We start from the raw sequence: 13,118 nt of genomic DNA on the forward strand, positions 1-13,118 counted from the left end.
ATATTGATGGGCAATGAAATTTCTAATTCAATGCTTAACCTTTGATGATCCTTGTATCCTTTGTGCATTGATGTAAGCTTACATGTCTTTCATTACCCACTTTTTCTTATTTGAACTTGATGCTCACTATGCTCTTGATGCTTTAACTTTACTCTTGCATCAAGTATTACTTGATATGCCATTAGCTTACAATGTTTTCTCACTCACATGTTGTAGCTACCATGTAGTCGAGAACCATACCCTTATTTGGCATTAGCCCCCGCCTATATTCTATTTGCTTTCATATCTTTGTTGTAGGCTTAATTTTCTTTCTTTTTCTTTCCTTTTAGGTTGGACACCAAGAAGGATGAAAAGGAAATGCTTTTAAATGGGGCAACAAACAAGTCATCCGCACAACTCTTTGAGGAAGCTCATCAATTGTAGCAACCCGTCCACTTTGCTCTTCTTTGCATGCACCGAGGACGGTGCAATCTTCAAGTGTGGGGAGGTCGTCTGACCGATCTCCATGGGTAACAATTTCCTTTTCAATGCCAATTTTTTTTATTTTCTTCGTTAGATAGTTGTTGCATTACATGATAGGTTGCATGTTAGTTAGAATTTGTACATATTTTTACCACTTCTTTCCTATTAGGACTACTTGATTAGAAATTATTTTTAGGGCAACCTACCAATTTGAAAACTTTTTGTTAAACTTGCTTGAAAAAATTTATTTTGGAACATGGTTTTTGAGCTAAGAACACAAGCTTGTGAGATTTGAGCCTAATGGTGTGGTTACATCTTATAACCACTTATTTTTCCTTCTTGTGTGCATTATTCTCTTTCTATGATTGTAATCTTTGATTTGCTTAATTCTTTATGTCCATTATTTTGTGTATTCATGCATTTATATGATTGAGGCCATCATTTTAAATAACTCACTTACCCAAATAGCCTTCCTTTTATCTTCCATTGTTAGCCAAATTTGAGCCTACGATTAACCCACTTTGTTCTTAATTTAGCACATTACAAGCCTTGAAGCGAAAAACAATAAAAGTCCTTAATTTGGATCTTTGATTAGGTTAGGCTAGTGTGTGTGTGTGTCATTTAAGTGTGGGAAATCTTGGAACATTGGGTGAATAAAAAGGTAGTTTTGTATTTTTGTTGTAAATATTGGGAATTGGGTACATGCTCATGTGTAATGAATGTAAAACCTTATGCATTGATGATCTTGTATATAGAAAAAAATGAGAAAAAAGAAAAGGAAAAGAAAAAAAAAGACAATATGGAAAAGAAAAGAAAAAAATAGAAAAAAAAAACAGAAACAAAGAAAAAGAAAGAAATAAAAGGGGACAAAATGCCCCAAAGCAAAGCTCAATAAGGGTCAATGCATAAGTGTTGTGAAATGAAAAGGAATATATGAGTATGTGAAAAAGTGAGAAAATGGGTAGTTAGGTTAGCTTTGAAATTGTATAGGATGTCATAGGTTAGGTGGGAAGTTTAAGCTTATCAAAGATTCAAATTTCAAGCTCACTTGACCAAATATGCATCCTTACCTTGACCCTAGCTCCATTACAACCTAAAGAAAAGACCTCATGATACTTGTATGCATGCATGAAATATATGTTGATTGTTAGAAGAAAAACAAATCTTAGAAAGCATGATTAGGGGAGAATTGAGAGAATCGACCCTACACACTTGAGTGACTAGAGTGCAAACACTTCTGGTGAGGGTTCGATGCTCAATTCCTTGATTCTCGGCTTTCATAAGCATTCTTCTTGCAAGTCTACTTGAACTTCATTTTGATATTTAAATTGGTAGGATTCATGAGTCGTCATGGGACCTTAGCCCTACTTGTGCATGTATGTCTTGGAGATTTATTTATTTTTAACCAAGTAGGTAGAATCATTTTGCATTCAGTTGCATTCATGTAGATAGATGCATATAGTTTAGGTTGCATTTAGATTAGTTCACATTGAATAAATGTTGATACCCTTTGCTTTCTCTTAGTTTAAGCATGAGGACATGCTTGGTTTAAGTGTGGGGAGGTTGATAAACCCCACATTTAGGGTTTATCTTGTGTTAAATTTAAAGGATTTTGTCAACCTTTCTCCCATTTATCCAATGAAGTAGCATGATTTTGTAAATTCTCCTTTAATTGTGCTTAAGAGTGAAAACATGCTCTTTAGGTCCTTAATTGTTTAATCATGAAGAAATGAAGGAATCACAAAAGCTGTCAAGCCGACCTCTTCGCACTTCATCGGTCATAACTTGAGCTACAAAGGTCCAAATGATGTGGTTTCAGTTGCGTTGGAAATCTAACATCCGAGGCTTCGAAATGATATAAGATTTGCCATAGTTTCTACACGTATGGTGATGCGTACGCGTACTATATGCGCACACGTCGTTGCTGCCATATGATCCACTTAAAGCAATACGTGGCCAGTGAATTCTGAAGCCTTGTGGGCCCAATCCAACTCATTTCTGATGCTATTTAAGCCAAGGATGTGAATCAACATACTTTAGACACTTTTGATCATTAGTTTAGTTTAGGTAAGTTTTAGAGAGAGAAGCTCTAACTTCTCTCTAGAATTAGGATTAGGATTAGGTTTAGTTCAATAATCTAGATCTAGGTTCCAATTCATGCTTTCCTCTTCTTCTTCTCATTACTTTGTTGTTCCATTTATGATTCCTCTATTCTTTTGTTGTAATTTCCTTTATATTGTTTCTATGCTTTATTGTAGATCTACTCTTGTTCCTTCTATTTTCTTCCAATTCAATTTGAGGTAATTAATAATAATTGTGTTTCTTTTGATTGTTGTTATTAATTCCTTGCAATAAGTAATTGTTAGATTTCATTGTTGTTATCAATTTACTTTGCTTTCCTTTTATGCCTTCCAAGTGTTTGATAAAATGCTTGGTTGGATTTTAGTGTAGATTTTGCTCCTCTTGGCTTTGGTAGAGTAATTAGTGACGCTTGAGTTATCTAATTCCTTTGTAGATTGATAATTAGAAGTTGCTAATTGATTTGGATACCACTAAAGCTAGTATTTCCCTTGGGAGTTGGCTAGGACTTGTGAAATTAAGTTGATTCATCCACTTGGCTTTCCTCCATGATTAGAGGTTAACTAAGTGGTAGCAATGGACAATTGTGGTCACAATTGAGGAGGATAACTAGGATAGGACTTCTAGTTCTCATATCTTGCCAAGACTTTTTTAGTTGTTAGTTTATTTTCATTGCCATTTACTTTTCATGTTTCCTATCCAAAACCCCAAAAACATACCTCATAACCAATAATAAGACACTTTGTTGCAATTCCTAGGGAGAACGACCCGAGGTTTGAATACTTCAGTTTATAGATTTTAGGTGTTTGTACTTGTGACAAACAAATTTTTGTATGAAAGGATTATTGTTGGTTTAGAAACTACATTGCAACGAGATTTCATTTATGAAATTCTAAACCACACAAAAGTCTAATCATCAGCCATCCTCTAATGTTCTTCCACTCCTCAGTTAAATTGCTTTGCATTCCTCTTTGGGATTTGGAATGGTATCACTTGGGGGAGTGTTGGTTGGTCTTTCAGGCTGTTTGGACAATTGGCCTATTTGTCTTTCCAGGTTTCTCAATGAAGCTTCATGGTTTTTATTGGCTAGCTGATGAATCCAATTCACACCCTATTCAAAAAATTGGTGAATTTGTTCTTTTGGCAAGCGCACCAAAATTATCGTCAAGTAATAACCCACAGTGGAGTGGGATCGTATCCACAGAGATTGGCAAATTTGAGCAGTTTTAATCAATTGATGAATTAGTCAAGTGAAACAGATAGATTGTGATTTGCATAATTATAAATGGCATAAATGTAAATGACTAAAATGTAAAGGAAAACAATAAAGTGTAGAAATAGAAATAACAGAATGTAAAGTATAGAATCATAAATGACTTGAATGTAAATGGGAATGAGGAATTACAGAATGTAAAAATAAGCTATAAAGAAAGTGGTAGATAAGAATGGGAAAATTCATTGAGATTAGAAGATGTTGTCTCTTTGGATTAACTTCAGCTTATATCCTCTTCAATCATGCAACTCATTGACCTCTTGGAAATCATGATTGATTGAGCCCCAATCCCTTGGTGACTCAATCTCTCAGATCTTGATCAATAGCCAATTCCTTGGTCTAATTGTTCATGAAGAGAGATATGCTTGGTCCCTGATTATACCACACATTATCATAGGTCCAAGTAGAGGGAGGATTATATGTCACCATATCCAAACACCAAAACCCAGATCCTACTCAATTGTGAGAAGGGATTTCAAGCATGGTTTCATGTTTCCTTTCCCAAGGTTCCCATGAAACCCATTTTGCATTCAATCTCTTTCCTAACATAATTGAACACTAAGCATGAAGAACAAAATTCCTTCTAACAAATCAAAGAGAAGATGAAGAGAAGAAGAATTTCACTATCATCAATCCATCAAGTACAACAGAGCTCCCTCTCTCAATGAGAGGGAATTTAGCTACTCATAGCTCAAAGAAAAGTACTCAAAGTAAAGAAGATGATGAAGTGTAAAAGTGAATCTAAAACTGCTATCTCTAACTGCTTAACCCCTTTCTCAGTACTCCTTGGGGGTATTTATACTACTCCTAGTAAAAATAAAAGAATTACAAAAGTGAAAAAAAGAAAATTACATTTTAGAGGAAAAAGAAACTCAATAAGTGTGACTTCCCAGCTGGCATGTGGTTGGCGCTCCAATGGCGTGTCACGTGCTCCCTCAATTCTGACTTGGCGTGCCACGCCCAGTCCCTCAAGTGGCACACTCATCTTCATAACAACCTTGGCGTGCCATGCCTTCGAGCTCAAGTGGCACGCCCTAGCTTTTTTTTCTACTTCTCTTGCTTCTGGAAACTTGAACTAGCGTGGCACACCCAGGGTATGGCGTGCCACGCCCTAGCTGCATGCTTGACCAAGCTTCTCTGGAAAGTTGAACTAGCGTGGCACGCCCAGGGTCTGGCGTGCCATGCCCCTTTGTGAACAAGTGATTCCTCTGTTTGGCGTGCCACGCCACGAACTCAAGTGGCACGCCCCAATGGTTCTTTGCTCTCTGAATGACACTAGCGTGCCACGCCTGAGATTCAAGTGGCACACCCAAGTGATGAATAGTGGATGGCGTGCCACGCCTTTGACACCAAGTGGCACGCTCCATGTATTTGGCCTCCTTCATCCTCTCTGGAAACTTATACCAGCGTGCCACACCTAGAGGCTGGCGTGCCACGCCCATGATCTTGCCTTGGTTCCAGTAGCTGGCGTGCCACGCCTCAGCCTTCAAGTGGCACACCATAGTGAGATTCTTGGGTTGGCGTGCCATGCCTTCGACATCAAGTGGCATGCTCAGCCCTTGGTTTGGCCTCTTTGTTCATTGGCGTGCCACGCCTGGTCGCTCAAGTGGCACGCCCAGTCTTCAATTGCCTTCAGCCCCGTCTCTGGATTTTTGTACTAGCGTGCCACGCCATGCTGTTCAAGTGGCACGCCCATACATTTGTGGACTCTTCAAGCTTGGCGTGCCACGCCTGGATCCTCAAGTGGCACGCCCAAGTGACTTTTTGGAGTTGGCGTGCCACGCCTTCGATACCAAGTGGCACGCTATAGTGAAGGTTCCCCTGGAGTGATGAGTTGGTGTGCCACGCCCCTTGGCTCAAGTGGCACGCCCATAGTGGCTGATGGCTTAGGCGTGCCACACCCAACATGGCGTGCCACGCCCCTTTTGTGTCCTCCATTGTTGCTCTCTGGAACTTTGTACTAGCGTGCCACACCCAGTTCCTGGCGTGCCACGCCCATATAAATGCTTGAGAATTCTCCTCTGGAATTTAGTGCTGGCGTGAGCTCCTGGTGTGCCACGCCAGTGCATTTTTGTTGCGTTTGTTCCAAGTGACACGCCAGTTTCACACGCCCAGCTTCTTTGTTGCTTTCTTCCCATTTTTTATGCCTTTTCACCTAAAATTCAGCACAACTCATCTCAAAGTAGTGTACCATAATATCCATCAAATAATGCATGAATTGTACTGATCAAATGATATTTATGCTCTTTTATGGTCCTCTTTATGAAAGAAAGAAGGATAAATGATGCAAGTCATCACAACACCAAACTTAAGCTTTGCTTGTCCCAAGCAAATCAATGTGAGTAGCCCTTTTATAAATTGAGACCTTGGCCTTTGAATGAATGCAACATAACTAAGGATAGGATTAAGTGTTCACACATGTATGAATGTTTTAGTGTCATGAAAAACTCTTAGATCCTTGAGGGTTCTTTCAAGTATAAGCTTCAGGGGTGCTTTCTATTGATTGTCACCTTGAAGTAGTAAGAGTTGTTTCACTTTCTCTTTAGTTGTGCTTTCTTGACCACGACTCTAAGTATTTTATCTCAAGACAACCCTTTAATTAAGATTTCAATTAGCACTTCCAAACCAGTTGGTTTTAGGGTACTGGGTGTTGAAACACCCCTAAGAATCTACTTGTCCAGGCCTCTTCTTGACACATCTTCACCACAAGCATCTACTAGGATCCTTAACTCTCATTTTTTTGAGCTTTTTAATGTTTCTTTTCCATCCAAGTAGTTGATGCTCAGAGCCTTGGGTCTTTATTGCTTACTACTTCTTGGTTCTATGGATATTCAAGGAAGACCCTTTAACCTTTTTTTGTTATACCTTCTAAGACTAGTTGCTTTCCATGACTTATTTTCTTTTTAGTTCATTCAAGGTTCTACACTTAGTTTCTTATTCCTTAGTTTGTTGGATGATCTATCTTTGGCCTTGGTTTCTCTTACTTCCTGTTTTTGTACAACTCACAGTAACTCTTATGGAAATAAACTCTACTTTGTTTATGTTGACGAAGACTTGAAATACATGGCATTTTCTTTCTTGTAAACTAGAGGACTCATAAAGACTTCTAACATGAAATAAAACTAAGCAGAAAATATAAACTATTCTAGCATGATTATTTATTTTGACAAAAAGTAAATCAAACAAAAACTTAAACATGATTTCAGAAATTAGAGAGTGTCAACCATGGGACTCAACAACCTTGAGCATCTTCATCTTCAGTTCATTGGCCCCTTTCCTTTGTCCTTCTTCTTGGAAGGGGAGGAGCCACCTTCATCTTGCTTGGAGGAACCTTCTTGTGCCTTGGCATCCTTGGGTTTCCAGAATCCTAGCCTCCTCATGTAATTCCTTTCATCCTCCTTATGTTTGGCTAGAATTTCCTCTTGTCTTGCACTCAACTCCTCCATTCCTTGCATGAAGGTTGGGTATCCTGGGTTTAGAGCGGCCACGGCATTACACAAGTGATTCAGCTTCGCTTGTGTATTGATGTCATACTGCCTCCTGGATATGGTTCTGGCATCATAGAGATTTCTAAATTCAGCCAAGTTCCTCTGTTGCCATTTGCCTTGCTCTACTATTTTGTCCAGTACACTTCGCACCTCTCCCCAAACAAATTGTTCTTGTTGCTCCTTCCTCATATACTCCTAACTCCCTTGGAGTTGTTGTATGTTCTGGTTGACTTGGCTCCATTGTTGTTGCTGAGTCTCCTTGAATTGATTGACATCTTCTCTTAGGTGGTGTAGGTCTCCCTTCATTTGGTGTACATCTCCTTGCAGTTGTTCCCAGTTGAATCCCTCTGGAAATTGTTGGTATTGGTAGTGTGGTGGTGGTTGAAGTGCTAGAAAGTGTGGTTGCTCTTCTGCCTCTTGTTGTTGTTGTTGTTGTTGTGGCTCATGAGCATGAGCTATTTGTTTTCTGTGAAGTGGGTGAACAGCCAGCACTTTGGCCATCTTCTTGGCAGTTATGAGTTTGTCTTGCTTCACCATCACCTCATCAATGATCTTTTCAACTCCAGCTTCATCACATAACCTTTGTATGATACTGGAAAATGCCAACCTTGTGTTGTCACTAGTACTTTTCAGCACCTTGTTGATGTTGTTGGCAATCATCTCCCCCACATTGACATTCTTACCATTCATGATGCTGTATATGAGCACAGCTCTCTCCTTGGTCACCTCTGAAGTGTTGGATGTGGGGATTAGGGACCTCCTTACAAATTCCAGCCACCCTCTAGCTTGAGGGCTCAGATCCCTTCTTTTCAATTAGTTGGGTATCCCATCCTTGTCCTTGATCCATTGCACATTTAGCACGCAAATCTCATTCAGGATTTCATCAAATCCAGGGTCTTATTGCTTCATTCTTTCTTCAAAGCTCCGGGTGGAGCTTGTCCTCTTCACCATTAGCATCCTCTCTATGCTGGAGGGACTATAGTCAATGGACTTCCCCCTCACATAGCTAATGTAGCTATAGTGTTGTCCTGATTGAGGCACAGCTTTAGCATAAAACTCCCTCACCAAGCTCTTTACTACCTTCCTTGGTGGGTTGCATAGGAGTGACCAGCCCCTACTGTTGATCTCAATATTGATTTCAGGATGTTCGTTCCTCCTTAATTGGAACCCAACTTCTGGAATGATCTCCCTCTCACTCACCCAACCATAGAATTGATTATGGTTGAATGCAGAGAGAAACTTGTATTTGTTGAAAGAGCTTGATAATCTAGAGGTTGCTTCCTTGGTTTTTCTTTTCTTTGAGGCTGAGCTTTTTGGTGGTGCCATTAGGTTGAGAGAGTGTGTTTGAGGTTGTAAAAAAAATTTGGGGGAGGTTGCAAGAGAGGCAAGCAAAACAAGGTTTTGCTCCAACACCAAACTTAGGACTTGATTGTCCCAATCAAGAGAAAGGGAAAAGAAGTAGGGGAAGAGAGGTAGTAGAAGACAAAAAGAGAATGAGAGAAAAATGGTCTATGGATTCTCTTCGTGTGTGATCAAGGGTTTAGAGTGGGAGAAGAGTTGGGAGTGTGAGGCTTTTATAAGGTGTGAGGGGTGTGATTTGAATGGTGAGAAATGAAAAGGGTTAAATGTTTTCCCACTTGGGGAGTGGCGCCTAGCATGGGAAAAGGCGCCAACTCTTATCTCACTGTGCCTTCTGCATGTGTTGAGTTCCAAAGTGTAAGTACACTTTGACTTCCTTGTTATGTGAGTTATTCACGATGTGGGTCCCATCTTTTCTCCTGAAATTGAAACTGAAACCCATTAGTAATGACAAAAGAATCCTTCACTTTCCTTCTTATCATAAGTAATTCAGATTGCAACTGATGGGTGTCTCTTGGGACACCAAACTTAATCCTGTAGCATCTTAATAAATTGGTTCCATCATTGTGTATTTAATGTGCTCATAAGGATGAAATAACTCCAATCTTTTCATTTTCTTTTGATTCCAACCTTCTCTGAACACATTAAACCACGTTCATGCTCTTGCCCAAAACATTAAGTGCTTTCAAATTGGGTAAACGTGGGCTTGCTAGGTGATCTTTGGTGGTGGCCACACCAAACTTAATCTATGGGCTTACTCTTCAAAATTAAGCTATTAAAATGGTTGTAAGCCTAGATTAAGTGGGTGAGTGGCCACATGATGCCAAGGCATCTTAGGCTAGTTTCACTAGTATTTTTCTGTTAGTTTTAGTGGTTTTATGCATTTTCTTGAGCTTAAAGTAACCAAGAATGGTTAAAAGAATAACAAAGCAATGAACCATCCAAACAGTATGATTTTGATGCAAATTCCATGAGTTTTAGTTATATTACTTGAATGCTATGAATGGAAGATTTCTCATGAAATTTTGCAAGACTTTGATGCAATTGTTTGGATGATTTCAGGGAAGAAGAGGCTAGGCAAGGAAGCAACAAAATCAATAAAGGAAGCTTGAATATCACATGTGGAGTTTAAGTTCCAGTTTAAGCCTAAACTGGAGCTTAAACGCCAGAATCATGAAGGCTAAGAAATGCTGAAACTGAAGTTTAACCTCCAGTTTAACCTTAAACTGGAGGTTAAACGCCAGAATGGAAGTCTCACCAAAGAAGCATTTCCACGTTTAACCTCCAGTTTGACCTTAAACTGGAGGTTAAACGCCAGAAGTGAGAAGAGCACCAAGGGGGGCAGTTCCACGTTTAACCTCCAGTTTAACCTTAAACTGGAGGTTAAACGCCAGAAAGGGGAAAAGCACCAGGGAGCCATTTCCACGTTTAAGCTCCAGTTTGACCTTAAACTGGAGCTTAAACGTGTTCGACCAAGTTTCTCCTCCAGGGTTGCTTTCTCCATTTCCACGTTTAAGCTCCAGTTTAACCTTAAACTGGAGCTTAAACGTGTTCGACACCTCCAGGGCTACCTTTCTCCTCTTCCACGTTTAAGCTCCAGTTTAACCTTAAACTGGAGCTTAAACGTGTTCGACCTCCAGGATGGCTTTCTCCTCTTCCACGTTTAAGCTCCAGTTTAACCTTAAACTGGAGCTTAAACGTGTTCGACCTCCAGGGCTGCCCTTCCTATCTCCACGTTTAAGCTCAGTTTAACCTTAAACTGAAGCTTAAACGTGTTCGACTATATGACTCTCCAGGGCTGCCTTCTTCCATTTCCACGTTTAAGCTTCAGTTTAACCTTAAACTGAAGCTTAAACGTGCTTCTACAAAAGGCTTCACTGGAAGTGTCTGGCGTTTAAGCTGCAGTTTAAGCTTAAACTGCAACTTAAACGCCACTCTTGGAAAAGGTTTCTGGGCCAACAATATTGCGGTTTAAGTTAGTATTTGAGCACAAACATTAACTTAAACTTACTCTGGTATGAAACCCAATTGAATATCATGGTTTATGGGATTGGGCCTGAAGGATTGATGAGTCTGAAATTTCAATTTATTGAGTCATGTGTCATTATTTGATTATCACTAAGTTGGCTCAATGAATGTTACAGATTTTGGATCAACAGCCTCATCAAGATTATGGATCATAAACCCAAGACAAAAGGAAAGCAGGGAGAGGCCTCAAAGCCCAAGAAACACAACAGAAGCTCAATATAGAAAGTGTATAAATAGGATAGAATTTAAGTTAGAAAGGACTTTTACCTTCTCATTTTTGGCTAGTTTTCATATCTTTGTAATTGAATTCAGAGCTATGACTCACTAAACCCCCTTTCATTGGGTTAGGGAGCTCTATTGTAATTCAATGAATCAATAATAGTTTATCTTCTTCTTCAATCTTTTCTCTTGAATTTTGTTAGAAAGCTTCTCGATCTAATTCCATTGGGTAGTTGTCTTGGGAAAGAAACTACCCATAATTGGAATCCTTCGGAACCTTGGGAAAGGAATGGAGGATTCATGCTAGAGAAGCCTTCTCACAGTGAATTGGATTGGGGTTTGGATGGATATTGTGACATGTAATCCTACCAAATTGTGGTTCATGAAACTGTGTGGTATAATCAGTGATCGAGCATCATCTCTTCTTATGAACATTTAAACCAAGGGATTGGGAATTTGTTTGTTTTTAGAGAGAATTGGTGAGCCAAGGGATTGGGATCCAATCATATAAGATTGCCAAGCAAAATTCAATGAACGCATTGGTTGAGGAAGAGATAAACATGTTTTGATTCGGAGATCTCAATATCTCCTATAACCCAATGAATTCCCCATTTCTGATTTCCACTTTCTCTTACATTCTGCACTCAATTCATGCAATCACCCCCATTCCCTTTTAATTTCAGCAATTTAGCTTCTGCTCTTTAATTCATGCCATTTAAGATTCCGCCATTTCAATTTCTTGTCATTTACTTTTCCCGCCAATTTTACATTCCGCAATTCTCATCTAAATTTTGATTCCGCTCAACTAGAACATACTTCCAATCCGAATTGCTCACTCAACCAATCCTTGTGGGATTCGACCTCACTCTATTGTGAGTTTTTACTTGACGATAACCGGTGCACTTGCCGGAAGGAATTTTGCCGATCGTGCAATTTCCTAAATCGTAGCATAACTAGTTTATGCGCATCAAGTTTATGGCGCCGTTGCCGGGGATTGGTTTTCGATTGACAATTCTCCAATTGGAAGTTAACTAGATTGAGCATTTTTTTTTTGTTTTGATCAATTCAGTACAAGTTACTTGTTGAATTTTAATTTCTGCACTCTGTTACATGCTTTCTTTCTTTATGCCTTTAAATTCAAGCAACTAACTCACTGACTCACTAACTGTTTGAATTAATTCCTCAATTGCTCTAACCATACTCTTCCATTAACCAAGAGTATTTCACTTGTTTGTTGCCTGTGCTGTGTTCTTGTATGACAGGTAGGGGAGGAGAGACATCAACTCCTCCATATACCGAACCAGAGAGGACCCTTCATAGACTTAGAAGGGAAGCAAGAGGGAAGAGAGTACTGGGAGAAGAAGAATCTGAAGGAGAATCTGAGGACAATTTTGAGGAAGCTCTAGATCTCAACATGGATAGAGAAGTTCACAACCATGAGAGAGCTGATGGAAACAATGCCATTCTTGAGAGGAGGGTTCTTAGTTCATACATAAACCCAACCTCTGGGAATTGTGGTAGCAGCATTCAGAAACCACCCATTCAGGCCAACAATTTTGAACTCAAACCACAGCTAATATCACTTGTGGAGAATCATTGTTCATTTGGTGGGAGTGCTAATGAAGATCCCAACCAACATCTCACAAAATTCCTGAGAATTTGTGACACTGTGAAGTCCAATGGAGTCCAGGAAGATGCCTATAAACTGCTTTTGTTCCCATTTTCACTTAGGGACAAAGCAGCTAAGTGGCTGGAATCATTCCCAAGGGGGAGTCTAACAACATGGGATGAGGTGGAAAGCAAGTTTCTGGCACGTTTCTACCCCCCACAAAAGGTCAATAGGCTTCGATCTGAGGTTCAAACTTTTAGACAACAAGATGGTGAAACTCTCTACGAGGCATGGGAGAGATTCAAGGATTTGACAAGGAAATGCCCACCAGACATGTTCCATGATTGGATGCAATTGCATATTTTCTATGATGGACTCTCTTATGAATCAAGGAAGGCTGTAGACCATTCATCAGGAGGTTCATTGAACAGGAAAAAGACTGTGGAAGAAGCCATTGAAGTGATTGAGACAGTGGCTGAGAATGAGTACTACTATGCATCAGAGAGGCACAACACTAAGGGAGTCATGGAGTTGAACCATGTTGATACAATTCTAGCCCAAAACAAGGTGTTTGCCAAGCAACTAGCAGAGCTTACCAGGC

General features: G+C 39.7%; 1 non-coding gene across 1 annotated transcript; it reads right to left on the reverse strand.

Annotated features, from left to right (window-relative positions):
* Positions 1-12,748: 12,748 nt before the first annotated feature.
* On the reverse strand, positions 12,749-12,852 carry LOC148545572 (small nucleolar RNA R71). The gene has a single exon (XR_015900300.1). It is a non-coding gene; the product is annotated as a small nucleolar RNA R71 (small nucleolar RNA).
* Positions 12,853-13,118: the final 266 nt, after the last annotated feature.

Source organism: Arachis ipaensis, chromosome B9 (assembly GCF_059453495.1).
Source record: "Arachis ipaensis isolate K30076 ecotype BB chromosome B9, ASM5945349v1, whole genome shotgun sequence".
Taxonomy (NCBI): Eukaryota; Viridiplantae; Streptophyta; class Magnoliopsida; order Fabales; family Fabaceae; genus Arachis; species Arachis ipaensis.